A 24,538-nucleotide genomic window follows, 5' to 3' on the forward strand; every position below is an offset into this window, starting at 1 on the left:
CCTGACACCCTAACCCTAACCCGACACGCTAACCGGACATCCTAACCCTAACCCAAGCTGTAACCCTCACCATAACCATAACCATAACCATGACCCTAACACTAACCAGATACCCTAACCCTAACACTGACCCCAACCCGACACCCTAATCTGACACCCTAACCCTAACCCGACACCCTAAGCCTAACCCTAACCCAACACCCTAACCGCAACCCGACACCATACATAACACGACATGCTAATTCAACACCCTAACCCGACACCCTAACCCGACACGCTAAACCTAACACGACACCCTTACCCTAACCCGAACGTGACACCCTAAACCTAACCCTAACCCAAACCCTAACCTGACACCCTATCCCTAGCCGTAACCCTAACCCTAAAACGACACCCTAACACTAAACCGAAACCAGACACCCTAACCATAACCCTAACCCTAACTCTAACTCTAACCCGGTATGCTAACCTTAACCCTAACCCTAACTGTAAGCCTAACCCAAACCCTATCCCTAACGCGATACCCTAACCCTAACACGACACCCTAACGCTAACCCAAGCCCTAACCCGACACCTTAACCCGACAGCCTAAACCTAACCCTGACCCTTACCTGACACCCGGACCTGACACCCAAACCCTAAGCTTAACCATAACCCTAACCCCACCGTAACCCAAACCCTAGCCGTAACCGTAACTTGACACCCTAACACTCACGCGACACCCTACCCCTAACCCGACACCATAACCTCACACCCTAAAGCTAACCCTAACCCGACACCAGTCAACCTAACCCTAATCCTAACTCGACACCCAAATCCTAACCCAGCCCTCACCCTAAGCCTTACCTGTCACCCTAACCTTAACACGACACGCTATCCCGACACCCTAACCCGAATCCCTAAGGCTGACACAAGCCCTATCCCACCACCCGAACCCTATCCCTAACTGTAACCCTAACCCTAGCCCTAAAACCAACCCTAAACCTATCCCTAACACTAACCCTTCCCTAACCCTAACCGTAACCCTAAACCTAACCCTAACCCTAACCCTAAACCTAACCCTAACATCACTGTAACCCTTACCCTAACCCTATCCCGAACCCTAACCCTAACCCTAACCCTAAACCTAACGCTAAACGTAACCCTAACGCTAACCCTAAAACTATCCCGAACCCTAACCCTAACCCTAACCCTAAACCTAACGCTAACCCTAACCCTAACGCTAACCCTAAACCTGTCCCTAAACCTAACCCTAACTCAAACCCTAACCCTAACGCTAACCCGACACTCTAACCCTAACCCTAACCCTAATCCTAACTTAACCATAACCCTAACCCTAACCCTATCCCTAACCCTAACCCTAACCCGACACTCTAACCCTAACCCTAACCCTAAAACTATCCCTACCCTAACCCTATCCCTAAACCTAACCCTAACCGTAATCCTAACGCTAACCCGACACTCAAATACTAAGCCTAAGCCTAAGCCTAAGCCTAAGCCTAACCCTAACCTAACCCTAACCCTAACCCTAACGGTAACACCCTAAACCTAACACTAAGCCTAACCCTAACCCTAACGCTATCCCTTTTCGAAACACTAACACTAACCCTAACCCTAACCCTAACACGACACAATAACCCTAAACCTAACCCAACATGTTAAGCCTAACCGTAACCGTAACCCTAACCCTAACCCTAACCCAACACCCAAAACCTAACCCTAACACTTACCCGAAACCCTAACCCTAACCTGACAGCAGACGCCCTAACCCTAACCCTAACCCTAACCCTAACCCGAAACCAGACACCCTAACCCCTAACCCGACACCCAAACCCGACAAACTAACCCGACACCCTAACCCTAACCCAAGCCTTAAACCGACACCCTAACCGAAACCCCAAAACTAACCGTAACCCTATCTCTATCCGTAACACTAACCCTAACCCTTACCCTAACCCTAACGTGACACACTAACCCTAACCCTATCCAGACACCGTAACCCTAACCCTAACCCTATCCCAATTTGTAACACTAACCCTAAACTTAACCCTAACCCTAACACTAACCTTAACACTAACCGGACACCCTACCCCTAACCCTGGCCCTAATCCGACACCCTAATCTGACACCCTAACCCTAACCACAACACGCCATGAGACACCCTAACCCTAAAACAACACCTAAACACTAACCCTATACCTAACCTTAACCCTAACCCTAAACCTAACCCTATCCCTAACCCTAACCCTAACCCTAACCCTAAACCTATCCCTATCCCTGTCCCTAACCCTAACCCTATCCCGACACCAGACACCGTAACCCTAACCCTAACCCTAGCCCGATATCCTAACACTAACCCTAACACTAAACCTAACACGACACCCTAACCCTAACCCTAACGTGACACCCTAACACTATATCTAACTGTAACACGACACTCTAACCCTAACCCAAGCCCTAACCCGACACCCTAACACCACACCCTAACCCTAACCCTAACCCTTACATGACACCCTAAACTGACACACTATTCCTAAACTTAACCCTAACCCTAACACTAACCCTAACCAGACACCCAAACCCTAACCCTAAACCTAAACCTAACCCTAAACCTAACCGTAACCCTAACCCTAGCCCTAACCGTAACTTGACACCCTAACACTCAATAGACACCCTAACCCTAACCTGACACCAGACACCCTATCCCTAACCCTAACAAAACACTCAAACCCTAACCCTAACCCTAAACCTAACGCTAAACCTATCCCTAACCCTAACACTAACGTGACACTCTAACCCTAACCCTAAATCTAACCCTAAACCTATCCCTATTTTTAACCTAACCCTAACCTAAACCCTAACTCGACACCATAACCCTAAACCGACACCCTCAACGTAACCCTACCCCTAACGCAACACCATAACCCTAATCCTAACCTTCAACCTAAGCCTTACACGAAACCCTAACCCTAACCCGACACGCTAACCCGACACACTAACCCGACAAACTAACCCAACACCCTAACCCTAACCCTAACCCTAAATCTAACACGGCACCCTAACCCTAACCGTAAACCAAGCCCTAACCAGACACCCTAAACCTAACCCGACACTCTAACCCTAACCCTAACCCGACACACTAACCCTAACTCTACCCCGACACCAGACACACTAACAACAAATCTAACATGACACCCAAACCCTACACCGAACACTAACCCTAACCCTAAAACGACACCCAAGACTTAAATCTAACCCGACACCCTCAGCATAACCCTAACCATAATCCGACACCCTAACCCTACCCCTAAGCCTAACCCAATATCCTAACAGTAACCCTAACGCTAACGCTAACACGACATCATAACACGACACCCTAACCATAACAATAACGCGACAACCTAACCCTAACCGAACACTAACCCTAATCCTAACCCTAATCAAAACCCTATCCCTAACCCTAACCCTATCCCTATTTGTAACCCTAACCCTAACCCTAACCCTAACCTGACACCAGACACCCTATCCCTAACCCTAACCTGACAACCAAACCCTAACCCTAACCCTAAGCCTAACTCGACACCTATCCCTAAACCGACACACTTATCCAAATCCTAATGCTAACGTGACACCCTAATCCTAACCCTAACCCTAACAAGACACCAGACACTCTATCGCTAAACTTAACCCGACAGGCATCCCTAACTCTAACCCTCACCCTAAGACTTACACGACACCCTAACCCTAACCCTTACCCTAACCATATCCCTAACCTTAACCCTAACCGAACACCAGACACTCTATCCCTAACAATAACCTGACACCCAAACCCTAACCCTAACCCTAACGCGACACCAGACACCCTAACATTAACCCTAACCCGACAGAGAAACCCGAAACCCTAACCCTCACCCTGAGCCTTACACGACACACTAACGCTAATCTGACATGCTAACCTGACACCCCGAAAATAAACCGACACCTAAACCCTAACCCCAACCCTTACCTGACACCCTAACCCTAACCCGACACGCTAACCGGACATCCTAACCCTAACCCAAGCTGTAACCCTCACCATAACCATAACCATAACCATGACCCTAACACTAACCAGATACCCTAACCCTAACACTGACCCCAACCCGACACCCTAATCTGACACCCTAACCCTAACCCGACACCCTAAGCCTAACCCTAACCCAACACCCTAACCGCAACCCGACACCATACATAACACGACATGCTAATTCAACACCCTAACCCGACACCCTAACCCGACACGCTAAACCTAACACGACACCCTTACCCTAACCCGAACGTGACACCCTAAACCTAACCCTAACCCAAACCCTAACCTGACACCCTATCCCTAGCCGTAACCCTAACCCTAAAACGACACCCTAACACTAAACCGAAACCAGACACCCTAACCATAACCCTAACCCTAACTCTAACTCTAACCCGGTATCCTAACCTTATCCCTAACCCTAAATGTAAGCCTAACCCAAACCCTATCCCTAACGCGATACCCTAACCCTAACACGACACCCTAACGCTAACCCAAGCCCTAACCCGACACCTTAACCCGACAGCCTAAACCTAACCCTGACCCTTACCTGACACCCGGACCTGACACCCAAACCCTAAGCTTAACCATAACCCTAACCCCACCGTAACCCAAACCCTAGCCGTAACCGTAACTTGACACCCTAACACTCACGCCACACCCTACCCCTAACCCGACACCATAACCTGACACCCTAAAGCTAACCCTAACCCGACACCAGTCAACCTAACCCTAATCCTAACTCGACACCCAAATCCTAACCCAGCCTTCACCCTAAGCCTTACCTGTCACCCTAACCTTAACACGACACGCTATCCCGACACCTTAACCCGAATTCCTAAGGCTGACACAAGCCCTATCCCACCACCCGAACCCTAACCCTAACTGTAACCCTAACCCTAGCCCTAAAACCAACCCTAAACCTATCCCTAACACTAACCCTTCCCTAACCCTAACCCTAAACCTAACCCTAACATCACTGTAACCCTTACCCTAACCCTATCCCGAACCCTAACCCTAACCCTAACCCTAAACCTAACGCTAAACCTAACCCTAACGCTAACCCTAAAACTATCCCGAACCCTAACCCTAACCCTAACCCTAAACCTAACGCTAACCCTAACCCTAACGCTAACCCTAAACCTGTCCCTAAACGTAACCCTAACTCAAACCCTAACCCTAACGCTAACCCGACACTCTAACCCTAACCCTAACCCTAATCCTAACTTAACCATAACCCTAACCCTAACCCTATCCCTAACCCTAACCCTAACCCGACACTCTAACCCTAACCCTAACCCTAAAACTATCCCTACCCTAACCCTATCCCTAAACCTAACCCTAACCGTAATCCTAACGCTAACCCGACACTCAAATACTAAGCCTAAGCCTAAGCCTAAGCCTAAGCCTAACCCTAACCTAACCCTAACCCTAACCCTAACGGTAACACCCTAAACCTAACACTAACCCTAACCCTAACCCTAACGCTATCCCTTTCCGAAACAATAACACTAACCCTAACCCTAACCCTAACACGACACAATAAACCTAAACCTAACCCAACATGTTAAGCCTAACCGTAACCCTAACCCTAACCCTAAACCTAACCCAACACCCAAAACCTAACCCTAACACTTACCCGAAACCCTAACCCTAACCTGACAGCAGACGCCCTAACCCTAAACCTAACCCTAACCCTAACCCTAACCCGAAACCAGACACCCTAACCCCTAACCCGACACCCAAACCCGACAAACTAACCCGACACCCTAACCCTAACCCAAGCCCTAAACCGACACCCTAACCGAAACCCCAAAACTAACCGTAACCCTATCTCTATCCGTAACACTAACCCTAACCCTTACCCTAACCCTAACGTGACACACTAACCCTAACCCTATCCAGACACCAGACACCGTAACCCTAACCCTATCCCAATTTGTAACACTAACCCTAAACTTAACCCTAACCCTAACACTAACCTTAACACTAACCGGACACCCTACCCCTAACCCTGGCCCTAATCCGACACCCTAATCTGACACCCTAACCCTAACCACAACACGCCATGAGACACCCTAACCCTAAAACAACACCTAAACACTAACCCTATACCTAACCTTAACCCTAACCCTAAACCTAACCCTATCCCTAACCCTAACCCTAACCCTAACCCTAAACCTATCCCTATCCCTATCCCTAACCCTAACCCTATCCCGACACCAGACACCGTAACCCTAACCCTAACCCTAGCCCGATATCCTAACACTAACCCTAACACTAAACCTAACACGACACCCTAACCCTAACCCTAACGTGACACCCTAACACTATATCTAACTGTAACACGACACTCTAACCCTAACCCAAGCCCTAACCCGACACCCTAACACCACACCCTAACCCTAACCCTAACCCTTACATGACACCCTAAACTGACACACTATTCCTAAACTTAACCCTAACCCTAACACTAACCCTAACCAGACACCCAAACCCTAACCCTAACCCTAAACCTATCCCTAAACCTAACCGTAACCCTAACCCTAGCCCTAACCGTAACTTGACACCCTAACACTCAATAGACACCCTAACCCTAACCTGACACCAGACACCCTATCCCTAACCCTAACAAAACACTCAAACCCTAACCCTAACCCTAAACCTAACGCTAAACCTATCCCTAACCCTAACACTAACGTGACACTCTAACCCTAACCCTAAATCTAACCCTAAACCTATCCCTATCTTTAACCTAACCCTAACCTAAACCCTAACTCGACACCATAACCCTAAACCGACACCCTCAACGTAACCCTACCCCTAACGCAACACCATAACCCTAATCCTAACCTTCAACCTAAGCCTTACACGAAACCCTAACCCTAACCCGACACGCTAACCCGACACACTAACCCGATAAACTAACCCAACACCCTAACCCTAACCCTAACCCTAAATCTAACACGGCACCCTAACCCTAACCCTAAAACAAGCCCTAACCAGACACGCTAAACCTAACCCGACACTCTAACCCTAACCCTAACCCGACACACTAACCCTAACTCTACCCCGGCACCAGACACACTAACAACAAATCTAACATGACACCCAAACCCTACACCGAACACTAACCCTAACCCTAAAACGACACCCAAGACTTAAATCTAACCCGACACCCTAAGCGTAACCCTAACCATAATCCGACACCCTAACCCTACCCCTAAGCCTAACCCAATATCCTAACAGTGACCCTAACGCTAACGATAACACGACATCATAACACGACACCCTAACCATAACAATAACGCGACAACCTAACCCTAACCGAACACTAACCCTAATCCTAACCCTAATCAAAACCCTATCCCTAACCCTAACCCTATCCCTATTTGTAACCCTAACCCTAACCCTAACCCTAACCTGACACCAGACACCCTATCCCTAACCCTAACCTGACAACCAAACCCTAACCCTAACCCTAACCCTAACGCGACACCAGACACCCTAACAGTAACCCTAACCCGACAGAGAAACCCGAAACCCTAACCCTCACCCTGAGCCTTACACGACACACTAACGCTAATCTGACATGCTAACCTGACACCCCGAAAACATAACCGACACCTAAACCCTAACCCCAACCCTTACCTGACACCCTAACCCTAACCCGACACGCTAACCGGACATCCTAACCCTAACCCAAGCTGTAACCCTCACCATAACCATAACCATAACCATGACCCTAACACTAACCAGACACCCTAACCCTAACACTGACCCCAACCCGAAACCCTAATCTGACACCCTAACCCTAACCCGACACCCTAAGCCTAAGCCTAAACCATCACCCTAACGGTAACCCGACACCATACATAACACGACATGCTAATTCAACACCCTAACCCGACACCCTAACCCGACACGCTAAACCTAACACAACACCCTTACCCTAACCCTAACGTGACACCCTAAACCTAACCCTAACCCTAAAATGACAACCTAACCCTAACCAAACCCTAACCTGACACCCTATCCCTAACCGTAACCCTAACCCTAAAACGACACCCTAACACTAAACCGAAACCAGACACCCTAACCATAACCCTAACCCTAAATCTAACTCTAACCCGGTATCCTAACCTTAACCCTAACCCTAACTCTAAGCCTAACCCAAACCCTATCCTTAACGCGATACCCTAACCCTAACACGACACCCTAACGCTAACCCAAGCCCTAACCCGACACCTTAACCCGACAGCCTAAACCTAACCCTGACCCTTACCTGACACCCTGACCTGACACCCAAACCCTAAGCTTAACCCTAACCCTAAAACGACACCCTAACACTAAACCGAAACCAGACACCCTAACCATAACCCTAACCCTAACTCTAAATCTAACCCGGTATCCTAACCTTAACCCTAACCCTAACTGTAAGCCTAACCCAAACCCTATCCCTAACGCGATACCCTAACCCTAACACGACACCCTAACGCTAAACCAAGCCCTAACCTGACACCTTAACCCGACAGCCTAAACCTAACCCTGACCCTTACCTGACACCCTGACCTGACACCCAAACCCTAAGCTTAACCATAACCCTAACCCCACCGTAACCCAAACCCTAGCCGTAACCGTAACTTGACACCCTAACACTCACGTGACACCCTACCCCTAACCCGACACCATAACCTGACACCCTAAAGCTAACCCTAACCCGACACCATCAACCTAACCCTAATCCTAACTCGACACACAAATCCTAACCCAGCCCTCACCCTAAGCCTTACCTGTCACCCTAACCTTAACACGACACGCTATCCCGACACCCTAACCCGAATCCCTAAGGCTGACACAAGCCCTATCCCACCACCCGAACCCTATCCCTAACTGTAACCCTAACCCTAGCCCTAAAACCAACCCTAAACCTATCCCTAACACTAACCCTTCCCTAACCCTAACCCTAACCCTAAACCTAACCCTAACATCACTGTAACCCTTACCCTAACCCTATCCCGAACCCTAACCCTAACCCTAACCCTAAACCTAACGCTAAACGTAACCCTAACGCTAACCCTAAAACTATCCCGAACCCTAACCCTAACCCTAACCCTAAACCTAACGCTAACCCTAACCCTAACGCTAACCCTAAACCTGTCCCTAAACGTAACCCTAACTCAAACCCTAACCCTAACGCTAACCCGACACTCTAACCCTAACCCTAACCCTAATCCTAACTTAACCATAACCCTAACCCTAACCCTATCCCTAACCCTAACCCTAACCCGACACTCTAACCCTAACCCTAACCCTAAAACTATCCCTACCCTAACCCTATCCCTAAACCTAACCCTAACCGTAATCCTAACGCTAACCCGACACTCAAATACTAAGCCTAAGCCTAAGCCTAAGCCTAAGCCTAACCCTAACCTAACCCTAACCCTAACCCTAACGGTAACACCCTAAACCTAACACTAACCCTAACCCTAACCCTAACGCTATCCCTTTTCGAAACACTAACACTAACCCTAACCCTAACCCTAACACGACACAATAACCCTAAACCTAACCCAACATGTTAAGCCTAACCGTAACCGTAACCCTAACCCAACACCCAAAACCTAACCCTAACACTTACCCGAAACCCTAACCCTAACCTGACAGCAGACGCCCTAACCCTAACCCTAACCCTAACCCTAACCCGAAACCAGACACCCTAACCCCTAACCCGACACCCAAACCCGACAAACTAACCCGACACCCTAACCCTAACCCAAGCCTTAAACCGACACCCTAACCGAAAGCCCAAAACTAACCGTAACCCTATCTCTATCCGTAACACTAACCCTAACCCTTACCCTAACCCTAAAGTGACACACTAACCCTAACCTTATCCAGACACCGTAACCCTAACCCTAACCCTATCCCAATTTGTAACACTAACCCTAAACTTAACCCTAACCCTAACACTAACCTTAACACTAACCGGACACCCTACCCCTAACCCTGGCCCTAATCCGACACGCTAATCTGACACCCTAACCCTAACCACAACACGCCATGAGACACCCTAACCCTAAAACAACACCTAAACACTAACCCTATACCTAACCTTAACCCTAACCCTAAACCTAACCCTATCCCTAACCCTAACCCTAACCCTAACCCTAAACCTATCCCTATCCCTGTCCCTAACCCTAACCCTATCCCGACACCAGACACCGTAACCCTAACCCTAACCCTAGCCCGATATCCTAACACTAACCCTAACACTAAACCTAACACGACACCCTAACCCTAACCCTAACGTGACACCCTAACACTATATCTAACTGTAACACGACACTCTAACCCTAACCCAAGCCCTAACCCGACACCCTAACACCACACCCTAACCCTAACCCTAACCCTTACATGACACCCTAAACTGACACACTATTCCTAAACTTAACCCTAACCCTAACACTAACCCTAACCAGACACCCAAACCCTAACCCTAAACCTAAACCTAACCCTAAACCTAACCGTAACCCTAACCCTAGCCCTAACCGTAACTTGACACCCTAACACTCAATAGACACCCTAACCCTAACCTGACACCAGACACCCTAACCCTAACCCTAACAAAACACTCAAACCCTAACCCTAACCCTAAACCTAACGCTAAACCTATCCCTAACCCTAACACTAACGTGACACTCTAACCCTAACCCTAAATCTAACCCTAAACCTATCCCTATTTTTAACCTAACCCTAACCTAAACCCTAACTCGACACCATAACCCTAAACCGACACCCTCAACGAAACCCTACCCCTAACGCAACACCATAACCCTAATCCTAACCTTCAACCTAAGCCTTACACGAAACCCTAACCCTAACCCGACACGCTAACCCGACACACTAACCCGACAAACTAACCCAACACCCTAACCCTAACCCTAACCCTAAATCTAACACGGCACCCTAACCCTAACCGTAAACCAAGCCCTAACCAGACACCCTAAACCTAACCCGACACTCTAACCCTAACCCTAACCCGACACACTAACCCTAACTCTACCCCGACACCAGACACACTAACAACAAATCTAACATGACACCCAAACCCTACACCGAACACTAACCCTAACCCTAAAACGACACCCAAGACTTAAATCTCACCCGACACCCTCAGCGTAACCCTAACCATAATCCGACACCCTAACCCTACCCCTAAGCCTAACCCAATATCCTAACAGTAACCCTAACGCTAACGCTAACACGACATCATAACACGACACCCTAACCATAACAATAACGCGACAACCTAACCCTAACCGAACACTAACCCTAATCCTAACCCTAATCAAAACCCTATCCCTAACCCTAACCCTATCCCTATTTGTAACCCTAACCCTAACCCTAACCCTAACCTGACACCAGACACCCTATCCCTAACCCTAACCTGACAACCAAACCCTAACCCTAACCCTAAGCCTAACTCGACACCTATCCCTAAACCGACACACTTATCCAAATCCTAATGCTAACGTGACACCCTAATCCTAACCCTAACCCTAACAAGACACCAGACACTCTATCGCTAAACTTAACCCGACAGGCATCCCTAACTCTAACCCTCACCCTAAGACTTACACGACACCCTAACCCTAACCCTTACCCTAACCATATCCCTAACCTTAACCCTAACCGAACACCAGACACTCTATCCCTAACAATAACCTGACACCCAAACCCTAACCCTAACCCTAACGCGACACCAGACACCCTAACATTAACCCTAACCCGACAGAGAAACCCGAAACCCTAACCCTCACCCTGAGCCTTACACGACACACTAACGCTAATCTGACATGCTAACCTGACACCCCGAAAATAAACCGACACCTAAACCCTAACCCCAACCCTTACCTGACACCCTAACCCTAACCCGACACGCTAACCGGACATCCTAACCCTAACCCAAGCTGTAACCCTCACCATAACCATAACCATAACCATGACCCTAACACTAACCAGATACCCTAACCCTAACACTGACCCCAACCCGACACCCTAATCTGACACCCTAACCCTAACCCGACACCCTAAGCCTAACCCTAACCCAACACCCTAACCGCAACCCGACACCATACATAACACGACATGCTAATTCAACACCCTAACCCGACACCCTAACCCGACACGCTAAACCTAACACGACACCCTTACCCTAACCCTAACGTGACACCCTAAACCTAACCCTAACCCAAACCCTAACGTGACACCCTAAACCTAACCCTAACCCTAACCCTAACCCTAACCCTATCCCTAGCCGTAACCCTAACCCTAAAAGGACACCCTAACACTAAACCGAAACCAGACACCCTAACCATAACCCTAACCCTAACTCTAACTCTAACCCGGTATCCTAACCTTATCCCTAACCCTAAATGTAAGCCTAACCCAAACCCTATCCCTAACGCGATACCCTAACCCTAACACGACACCCTAACGCTAACCCAAGCCCTAACCCGACACCTTAACCCGACAGCCTAAACCTAACCCTGACCCTTACCTGACACCCGGACCTGACACCCAAACCCTAAGCTTAACCATAACCCTAACCCCACCGTAACCCAAACCCTAGCCGTAACCGTAACTTGACACCCTAACACTCACGCCACACCCTACCCCTAACCCGACACCATAACCTGACACCCTAAAGCTAACCCTAACCCGACACCAGTCAACCTAACCCTAATCCTAACTCGACACCCAAATCCTAACCCAGCCTTCACCCTAAGCCTTACCTGTCACCCTAACCTTAACACGACACGCTATCCCGACACCTTAACCCGAATTCCTAAGGCTGACACAAGCCCTATCCCACCACCCGAACCCTAACCCTAACTGTAACCCTAACCCTAGCCCTAAAACCAACCCTAACCCTATCCCTAACACTAACCCTTCCCTAACCCTAACCCTAAACCTAACCCTAACATCACTGTAACCCTTACCCTAACCCTATACCGAACCCTAACCCTAACCCTAACCCTAAACCTAACGCTAAACCTAACCCTAACGCTAACCCTAAAACTATCCCGAACCCTAACCCTAACCCTAACCCTAAACCTAACGCTAACCCTAACCCTAACGCTAACCCTAAACCTGTCCCTAAACGTAACCCTAACTCAAACCCTAACCCTAACGCTAACCCGACACTCTAACCCTAACCCTAACCCTAATCCTAACTTAACCATAACCCTAACCCTAACCCTATCCCTAACCCTAACCCTAACCCGACACTCTAACCCTAACCCTAACCCTAAAACTATCCCTACCCTAACCCTATCCCTAAACCTAACCCTAACCGTAATCCTAACGCTAACCCGACACTCAAATACTAAGCCTAAGCCTAAGCCTAAGCCTAAGCCTAAGCCTAAGCCTAACCCTAACCTAACCCTAACCTTAACCCTAACGGTAACACCCTAAACCTAACACTAACCCTAACCCTAACCCTAACGCTATCCCTTTCCGAAACACTAACACTAACCCTAACCCTAACCCTAACACGACACAATAAACCTAAACCTAACCCAACATGTTAAGCCTAACCGTAACCCTAACCCTAACCCTAAACCTAACCCAACACCCAAAACCTAACCCTAACACTTACCCGAAACCCTAACCCTAACCTGACAGCAGACGCCCTAACCCTAAACCTAACCCTAACCCTAACCCTAACCCGAAACCAGACACCCTAACCCCTAACCCGACACCCAAACCCGACAAACTAACCCGACACCCTAACCCTAACCCAAGCCCTAAACCGACACCCTAACCGAAACCCCAAAACTAACCGTAACCCTATCTCTATCCGTAACACTAACCCTAACCCTTACCCTAACCCTAACGTGACACACTAACCCTAACCCTATCCAGACACCAGACACCGTCACCCTAACCCTATCCCAATTTGTAACACTAACCCTAAACTTAACCCTAACCCTAACACTAACCTTAACACTAACCGGACACCCTACCCCTAACCCTGGCCCTAATCCGACACCCTAATCTGACACCCTAACCCTAACCCCAACACGCCATGAGACACCCTAACCCTAAAACAACACCTAAACACTAACCCTATACCTAACCTTAACCCTAACCCTAAACCTAACCCTATCCCTAACCGTAACCCTAACCCTAACCCTAAACCTATCCCTATCCCTATCCCTAACCCTAACCCTATCCCGACACCAGACACCGTAACCCTAACCCTAATCCTAGCCCGATATCCTAACACTAACCCTAACACTAAACCTAACACGGCACCCTAACCCTAACCCTAAAACAAGCCCTAACCAGACACCCTAAACCTAACCCGACACTCTAACCCTAACCCTAACCCGACACACTAACCCTAACTCTACCCCGACACCAGACACACCTACAACAAAACTAACATGACACCCAAACCCTACACCGAACACTAACCCTAACCCTAAAACGACAACCAAAACTTAAACCTAACCCGACACCCTAAGCGTAACCCTAACCATAATCCGACACCCTAACCCTACCCCTAAGCCTAACCCAATATCCTAACAGTAACCCTAACGCTAACGATAACAGGACATCATAACACGACACCCTAACCATAACAATAACGCGACAACCTAACCCTAACCGAACACTAACCCTAATCCTAACCCTAATCAAAACCCTATCCCTAACCCTAGCCCTATCCCTATTTGTAACCCTAACCCTAACCCTAACCCAAACCCTAACCCAAAACCAGACACGCTAACCCCTAACCCGACACCCAAACCCGACAAACTAACCCGACACCCTAACCCTAACCCAAGCCCTAAACCGACACCCTAACCGAAACCCCAAAACTAACCGTAACCCTATCTCTATCCGTAACACTAACCCTAACCCTTACCCTAACCCTAACGTGACACACTAACCCTAACCCTATCCAGACACCAGACACCGTAACCCTAACCCTATCCCAATTTGTAACACTAACCCTAAACTTAACCCTAACCCTAACACTAACCTTAACACTAACCGGACACCCTACCCCTAACCCTGGCCCTAATCCGACACCCTAATCTGACACCCTAACCCTAACCACAACACGCCATGAGACACCCTAACCCGAAAACAACACCTAAACACTAACCCTATACCTAACCTTAACCCTAACCCTAAACCTAACCCTATCCCTAACCCTAACCCTAACCCTAACCCTAAACCTATCCCTATCCCTATCCCTAACCCTAAACCTATCCCGACACCAGACACCGTAACCCTAACCCTAACCCTAGCCCGATATCCTAACACTAACCCTAACACTAAACCTAACACGACACCCTAACCCTAACCCTAACGTGACACCCTAACACTATATCTAACTGTAACACGACACTCTAACCCTAACCCAAGCCCTAACCCGACACCCTAACACCACACCCTAACCCTAACCCTAACCCTTACATGACACCCTAAACTGACACACTATTCCTAAACTTAACCCTAACCCTAACACTAACCCTAACCAGACACCCAAACCCTAACCCTAACCCTAAACCTATCCCTAAACCTAACCGTAACCCTAACCCTAGCCCTAACCGTAACTTGACACCCTAACACTCAATAGACACCCTAACCCTAACCTGACACCAGACACCCTATCCCTAACCCTAACAAAACACTCTAACCCTAACCCTAACCCTAAACCTAACGCTAAACCTATCCCTAACCCTAACACTAACGTGACACTCTAACCCTAACCCTAAATCTAACCCTAAACCTATCCCTATCTTTAACCTAACCCTAACCTAAACCCTAACTCGACACCATAACCCTAAACCGACACCCTCAACGTAACCCTACCCCTAACGCAACACCATAACCCTAATCCTAACCTTCAACCTAAGCCTTACACGAAACCCTAACCCTAACCCGACACGCTAACCCGACACACTAACCCGACAAACTAACCCAACACCCTAACCCTAACCCTAACCCTAAATCTAACACGGCACCCTAACCCTAACCCTAAAACAAGCCCTAACCAGACACCCTAAACCTAACCCGACACTCTAACCCTAACCCTAACCCGACACACTAACCCTAACTCTACCCCGACACCAGACACACTAACAACAAATCTAACATGACACCCAAACCCTACACCGAACACTAACCCTAACCCTAAAACGACACCCAAGACTTAAATCTAACCCGACACCCTAAGCGTAACCCTAACCATAATCCGACACCCTAACCCTATCCCTAAGCCTAACCCAATATCCTAACAGTGACCCTAACGCTAACGATAACACGACATCATAACACGACACCCTAACCATAACAATAACGCGACAACCTAACCCTAACCGAACACTAACCCTAATCCTAACCCTAATCAAAACCCTATCCCTAACCCTAACCTGACAACCAAACCCTAACCCTAACCCTAACCCTAACGCGACACCAGACACCCTAACAGTAACCCTAACCCGACAGAGAAACCCGAAACCCTAACCCTCACCCTGAGCCTTACACGACACACTAACGCTAATCTGACATGCTAACCTGACACCCCGAAAACATAACCGACACCTAAACCCTAACCCCAACCCTTACCTGACACCCTAACCCTAACCCGACACGCTAACCGGACATCCTAACCCTAACCCAAGCTGTAACCCTCACCATAACCATAACCATAACCATGACCCTAACACTAACCAGACACCCTAACCCTAACACTGACCCCAACCCGACACCCTAATCTGACACCCTAACCCTAACCCGACACCCTAAGCCTAAGCCTAAACCAACACCCTAACGGTAACCCGACACCATACATAACACGACATGCTAATTCAACACCCTAACCCGACACCCTAACCCGACACGCTAAACCTAACACAACACCCTTACCCTAACCCTAACGTGACACCCTAAACCTAACCCTAACCCTAACACGACAACCTAACCCTAACCCAAACCCTAACCTGACACCCTATCCCTAACCGTAACCCTAACCCTAAAACGACACCCTAACACTAAACCGAAACCAGACACCCTAACCATAACCCTAACCCTAACTCTAACTCTAACCCGGTATCCTAACCTTAACCCTAACCCTAACTGTAAGCCTAACCCAAACCCTATCCTTAACGCGATACCCTAACCCTAACACGACACCCTAACGCTAACCCAAGCCCTAACCCGACACCTTAACCCGACAGCCTAAACCTAACCCTGACCCTTACCTGACACCCTGACCTGACACCCAAACCCTAAGCTTAACCATAACCCTAACCCCACCGTAACCCAAACCCTAGCCGTAACCGTAACTTGACACCCTAACACTCACGTGACACCCTACCCCTAACCCGACACCATAACCTGACACCCTAAAGCTAACCCTAACCCGACACCAGTCAACCTAACCCTAATCCTAACTCGACACACAAATCCGAACCCAGCCCTCACCCTAAGCCTTACCTGTCACCCTAACCTTAACACGACACGCTATCCCGACACCCTAACCCGAATCCCTAAGGCTGACACAAGCCCTATCCCACCACCCGAACCCTAACCCTAACTGTAACCCTAACCCTAGTCCTAAAACCAACCCTAACCCTATTCCTAACACTAACCCTTCCCTAACCCTAACCCTAACCCTAAACCTAACCCTAACCTAACCGTAACCCTTACCCTAACCCTATCCCGAACCCTAACCCTAACCCTAACCCTAAACCTAACGCTAAACCTAACCCTAACGCTAACCCTAAAACTATCCCGAACCCTAACCCTAACCCTACCCCTAAACCTAACGCTAACCCTAACCCTAACGCTAACCCTAAACCTGTCCCTAAACCTAACCCTAACTCAAACCCTAACCCTAATGCTAACGCGACACTCTAACCCTAACCCTAACCCTAATCCTAACTTAACCATAACCCTAACCCTAACCCTATCCCTAACCCTAACCCTAACCCGACATTCTAACCCTAACCCTAACCCTAAAACTATCCCTACCCTAACCCTATCCCTAAACCTAACCCTAACCGTAATCCTAACGCTAACCCGACACTCAAATACTAAGCCTAAGCCTAAGCCTAAGCCTAAGCCTAACCCTAACCTAACCCTAAGCCTAACCCTAACGGTAACACCCTAAACCTAACACTAACCCTAACCCTAACCCTAACGCTATCCCTTTTCGAAACACTAACACTAACCCTAACCCTAACCCTAACACGACACAATAACCCTAAACCTAACCCAACATGTTAAGCCTAACCGTAACCGTAACCCTAACCCTAACCCTAACCGTAACCCTATCTCTATCCGTAACACTAACCCTAACCCTTACCCTAACCCTAACGTGACACACTAACCCTAACCCTACCCAGACACCAGACACCGTAACCCTAACCCTATCCCAATTTGTAACACTAACCCTAAACTTAACCCTAACCCTAACACTAACCTTAACACTAACCGGACACCCTACCCCTAACCCTGGCCCTAATCCGACACCCTAATCTGACACCCTAACCCTAACCCAACACGCCATGAGACACCCTAACCCTAAAACAACACCTAAACACTAACCCTATACCTAACCTTAACCCTAACCCTAAACCTAACCCTATCCCTAACCGTAACCCTAACCCTAACCCTAAACCTATCCCTATCCCTATCCCTAACCCTAACCCTATCCCGACACCAGACACCGTAACCCTAACCCTAACCCTAGCCCGATATCCTAACACTAACCCTAACACTAAACCTAACACGGCACCCTACACCTAACCCTAACCCTAAAACAAGCCCTAACCAGACACCCTAAACCTAACCCGACACTCTAACCCTAACCCTAACCCGACACACTAACCCTAACTCTACCCCGACACCAGACACACCTACAACAAAACTAACATGACAACCAAACCCTACACCGAACACTAACCCTAACCCTAAAACGACAACCAAGACTTAAACCTAACCCGACACCCTAAGCGTAACCCTAACCATAATCCGAAACCCTAACCCTACCCCTAAGCCTAACCCAATATCCTAACAGTAACCCTAACGCTAACGATAACACGACATCATAACACGACACCCTAACCATAACAATAACGCGACAACCTAACCCTAACCGAACACTAACCCTATTCCTAACCCTAATCAAAACCCTATCCCTAACCCTAACCCTATCCCTATTTTTAACCCTAACCCTAACCCTAACCCAAACCCTAACCCAAAACCAGACACGCTAACCCCTAACCTGACACCCAAACCCGACAAACTAACCCGACACACTAACCCTAACCCAAGCCCTAAACCGACACCCTAACTGAAACCCCAAAACTAACCGTAACCCTATCTCTATCCGTAACACTAACCCTAACCCTTACCCTAACCCTAAAGTGACACACTAACCCTAACCCTATCCAGACACCAGACACCGTAACCCTAAGCCTATCCCAATTTGTAACACTAACCCTAAACTTAACCCTAACCCTAACACTAACCTTAACACTAACCGGACACCCTACCCCTAACCCTGGCCCTAATCCGACACCCTAATCTGACACCCAAACCCTAACCCCAACACGCCATGAGACACCCTAACCCTAAAACAACACCTAAACACTAACCCTTTACCTAACCTTAACCCTAACCCTAAACATATCCCTATCCCTAACCCTAACCCTATCCCGACACCAGACACCGTAACCCTAACCCTAACCCTAGCCCGATATCCTAACACTAACCCTAACACTAAACCTAACACGACACCCTAACCCTAACCCTAACGTGACACCCTAACACTATATCTAAGTGTAACACGACACTCTAACCCTAACCCAAGCCCTAACCCGACACCCTAACACCACACCCTAACCCTAACCCTAACCCTTACATGACACCCTAAACTGACACACTATTCCTAAACTTAACCCTAACCCTAACACTAACCCTAACCAGACACCCAAACCCTAACCCTAAACCTAAACCTAACCCTAAACCTAACCGTAACCCTAACCCTAGCCCTAACCGTAACTTGACACCCTAACACTCAATAGACACCCTAACCCTAACCTGACACCAGACACCCTAACCCTAACCCTAACAAAACACTCAAACCCTAACCCTAACCCTAAACCTAACGCTAAACCTATCCCTAACCCTAACACTAACGTGACACTCTAACCCTAACCCTAAATCTAACCCTAAACCTATCCCTATTTTTAACCTAACCCTAACCTAAACCCTAACTCGACACCATAACCCTAAACCGACACCCTCAACGAAACCCTACCCCTAACGCAACACCATAACCCTAATCCTAACCTTCAACCTAAGCCTTACACGAAACCCTAACCCTAACCCGACACGCTAACCCGACACACTAACCCGACAAACTAACCCAACACCCTAACCCTAACCCTAACCCTAAATCTAACACGGCACCCTAACCCTAACCGTAAACCAAGCCCTAACCAGACACCCTAAACCTAACCCGACACTCTAACCCTAACCCTAACCCGACACACTAACCCTAACTCTACCCCGACACCAGACACACTAACAACAAATCTAACATGACACCCAAACCCTACACCGAACACTAACCCTAACCCTAAAACGACACCCAAGACTTAAATCTCACCCGACACCCTCAGCGTAACCCTAACCATAATCCGACACCCTAACCCTACCCCTAAGCCTAACCCAATATCCTAACAGTAACCCTAACGCTAACGCTAACACGACATCATAACACGACACCCTAACCATAACAATAACGCGACAACCTAACCCTAACCGAACACTAACCCTAATCCTAACCCTAATCAAAACCCTATCCCTAACCCTAACCCTATCCCTATTTGTAACCCTAACCCTAACCCTAACCCTAACCTGACACCAGACACCCTATCCCTAACCCTAACCTGACAACCAAACCCTAACCCTAACCCTAAGCCTAACTCGACACCTATCCCTAAACCGACACACTTATCCAAATCCTAATGCTAACGTGACACCCTAATCCTAACCCTAATCCTAACAAGACACCAGACACTCTATCGCTAAACTTAACCCGACAGGCATCCCTAACTCTAACCCTCACCCTAAGACTTACACGACACCCTAACCCTAACCCTTACCCTAACCATATCCCTAACCTTAACCCTAACCGAACACCAGACACTCTATCCCTAACAATAACCTGACACCCAAACCCTAACCCTAACCCTAACGCGACACCAGACACCCTAACATTAACCCTAACCCGACAGAGAAACCCGAAACCCTAACCCTCACCCTGAGCCTTACACGACACACTAACGCTAATCTGACATGCTAACCTGACACCCCGAAAATAAACCGACACCTAAACCCTAACCCCAACCCTTAACTGACACCCAAACCCTAAGCTTAACCCTAACCCTAAAACGACACCCTAACACTAAACTGAAACCAGACACCCTAACCATAACCCTAACCCTAACTCTAACTCTAACCCGGTATCCTAACCTTAACCCTAACCCTAACTGTAAGCCTAACCCAAACCCTATCCCTAACGCGATACCCTAACCCTAACACGACACCCTAACGCTAACCCAAGCCCTAACCCGACACCTTAACCCGACAGCCTAAACCTAACCCTGACCCTTACCTGACACCCTGACCTGACACCCAAACCCTAAGCTTAACCATAACCCTAACCCAACCGTAACCCAAACCCTAGCCGTAACCGTAACTTGACACCCTAACACTCACGGGACACCCTACCCCTAAACCGACACCATAACCTGACACCCTAAAGCTAACCCTAACCCGACACCAGTCAACCTAACCCTAATCCTAACTCGACACCCAAATCTTAACCCAGCCCTCACCCTAAGCCTTAGCTGTCACCCTAACCTTAACACGACACGCTATCCCGAACCCTAACCCAAATCCCTAAGGCTGACACAAGCCCTATCCCACCACCCGAACCCTAACCCTAACTGTAACCCTAACCCTAGCCCTAAAACCAACCCTAACCGTATCCCTAACAATAAACCTTCCCTAACCCTAACCCTAACCCTAAACCTAACCCTAACCTAACCGTAACCTTTACCCTAACCCTATCCCGAACCCTAACCCTAACCCTAACCCTAACCCTAAACCTAACGCTAAACCTAACCCTAACGCTAACCCTAAAACTATCCCGAACCCTAACCCTAACCCTAACCCTAAACCTAACGCTAACCCTAACCCTAACGCTAACCCTAAACCTGTCCCTAAACCTAACCCTAACTCAAACCCTAACCCTAATGCTAACCCGACACTCTAACCCTAACCCTAACCCTAATCCTAACTTAACCATAACCCTAACCCTAACCCTATCCCTAACCCTAACCCTAACCCGACACTCTAACCCTAACCCTAACACTAAAACAATCCCTACCCTAACCCTATCCCTAAACCTAACCCTAACCGTAATCCTAACGCTAACCCGACACTCAAATACTAAGCCTAAGCCTAATCCTAAGCCTAAGCCTAAGCCTAACCCTACCTTAACCCTAACCCTAACCCTAACTGTAACACCCTAAACCTAACACTAACCCTAACCCTAACCCTAACACGACACAATAACCCTAAACCTAACCCAACATGTTAAGCCTAACCGTAACCCTAACCCTCACCCAACACCCAAAACCTAACCCTAACACTTACCCGAAACCCTAACCCTAACCTGACAGCAGACGCCTAACCCTAACCCTAACCCTAACCCTAACCCGAAACCAGACACCCTAACCCCTAACCCGACACCCAAACCCAACAAACTAACCCGACACCCTAACCCTAACCCAAGCCTTAAACCGACACCCTAACCGAAAGCCCAAAACTAACCGTAACCCTATCTCTATCCGTAACACTAACCCTAACCCTTACCCTAACCCTAACGTGACACACTAACCCTAACCCTATCCAGACACCGTAACCCTAACCCTAACCCTATCCCAATTTGTAACACTAACCCTAAACTTAACCCTAACCCTAACACTAACCTTAACACTAACCGGACACCCTACCCCTAACCCTGGCCCTAATCCGACACCCTAATCTGACACCCTAACCCTAACCCCAACACGCCATGAGACACCCTAACCCTAAAACAACACCTAAACACTAACCCTATACCTAACCTTAACCCTAACCCTAAACCTAACCCTATCCCTAACCCTAACCCTAACCCTAACCCTAAACCTATCTGTATCCTTATCCCTAACCCTAACCCTATCCCGACACCAGACACCGTAACCCTAATCCTAACCCTAGCCCGATATCCTAACACTAACCCTAACACTAAACCTAAGACGACACCCTAACCCTAATCCTAACGTGACACCCTAACACTATATCTAACTGTAACACGACACTCTAACCCTAACCCAAGCCCTAACCCGACACCCTAACACCACACCCTAACCCTAACCCTACCCTTACATGACACCCTAAACTGACACACTATTCCTAAACTTAACCCTAACCCTAACACTAACCCTAACCAGACACCCAAACCCTAACCCTAACCCTAAACCTAACCCTAAACCTAACCGTAACCCTAACCCTAGCCCTAACCGTAACTTGACACCCTAACACTCAATAGACACCCTAACCCTAACCTGACACCAGACACCCTATCCCTAACTTTAACAAAACACTCAAACCCTAACCCTAACCCTAAACCTAACGCTAAACCTATCCCTAACCCTAACACTAACGTGACACTCTAACCCTAACCCTAAATATAACCCTAAACCTATCCCTATCTTTAACCTAACCCTAACCTAAACCCTAACTCGACACCATAACCCTAAACCGACACCCTCAACGTAACCCTACCCCTAACGCAACACCATAACCCTAATCCTAACCTTCAACCTAAGCCTTACACGAAACCCTAACCCTAACCCGACACGCTAACCCGACACACTAACCCGACAAACTAACCCAACACCCTAACCCTAACCCTAACCCTAAATCTAACACGGCACCCTAACCCTAACCCTAAACCAAGCCCTAACCAGACACCTTAAACCTAACCCGACACTCTAACCCTAACCCTAACCCGACACACTAACCCTAACTCTACCCCGACACCAGACACACTAACAACAAATCTAACATGACACCCAAACCCTACACCGAACACTAACCCTAACCCTAAAACGACACCCAAGACTTAAATCTAACCCGACACCCTAAGCGTAACCCTAACCATAATCCGACACCCTAACCCTACCCCTAAGCCTAACCCAATATCCTAACAGTAACCCTAACGCTAACGATAACACGACATCATAACACGACACCCTAACCATAACAATAACGCGACAACCTAACCCTAACCGAACACTAACCCTAATCCTAACCCTAATCAAAACA

The sequence above is a fragment of the Giraffa tippelskirchi genome, chromosome 7 (assembly GCF_054371585.1).
Source record: "Giraffa tippelskirchi isolate mGirTip1 chromosome 7, T2T-mGirTip1v1.2.pri, whole genome shotgun sequence".
Classification (NCBI taxonomy): Eukaryota; Metazoa; Chordata; class Mammalia; order Artiodactyla; family Giraffidae; genus Giraffa; species Giraffa tippelskirchi.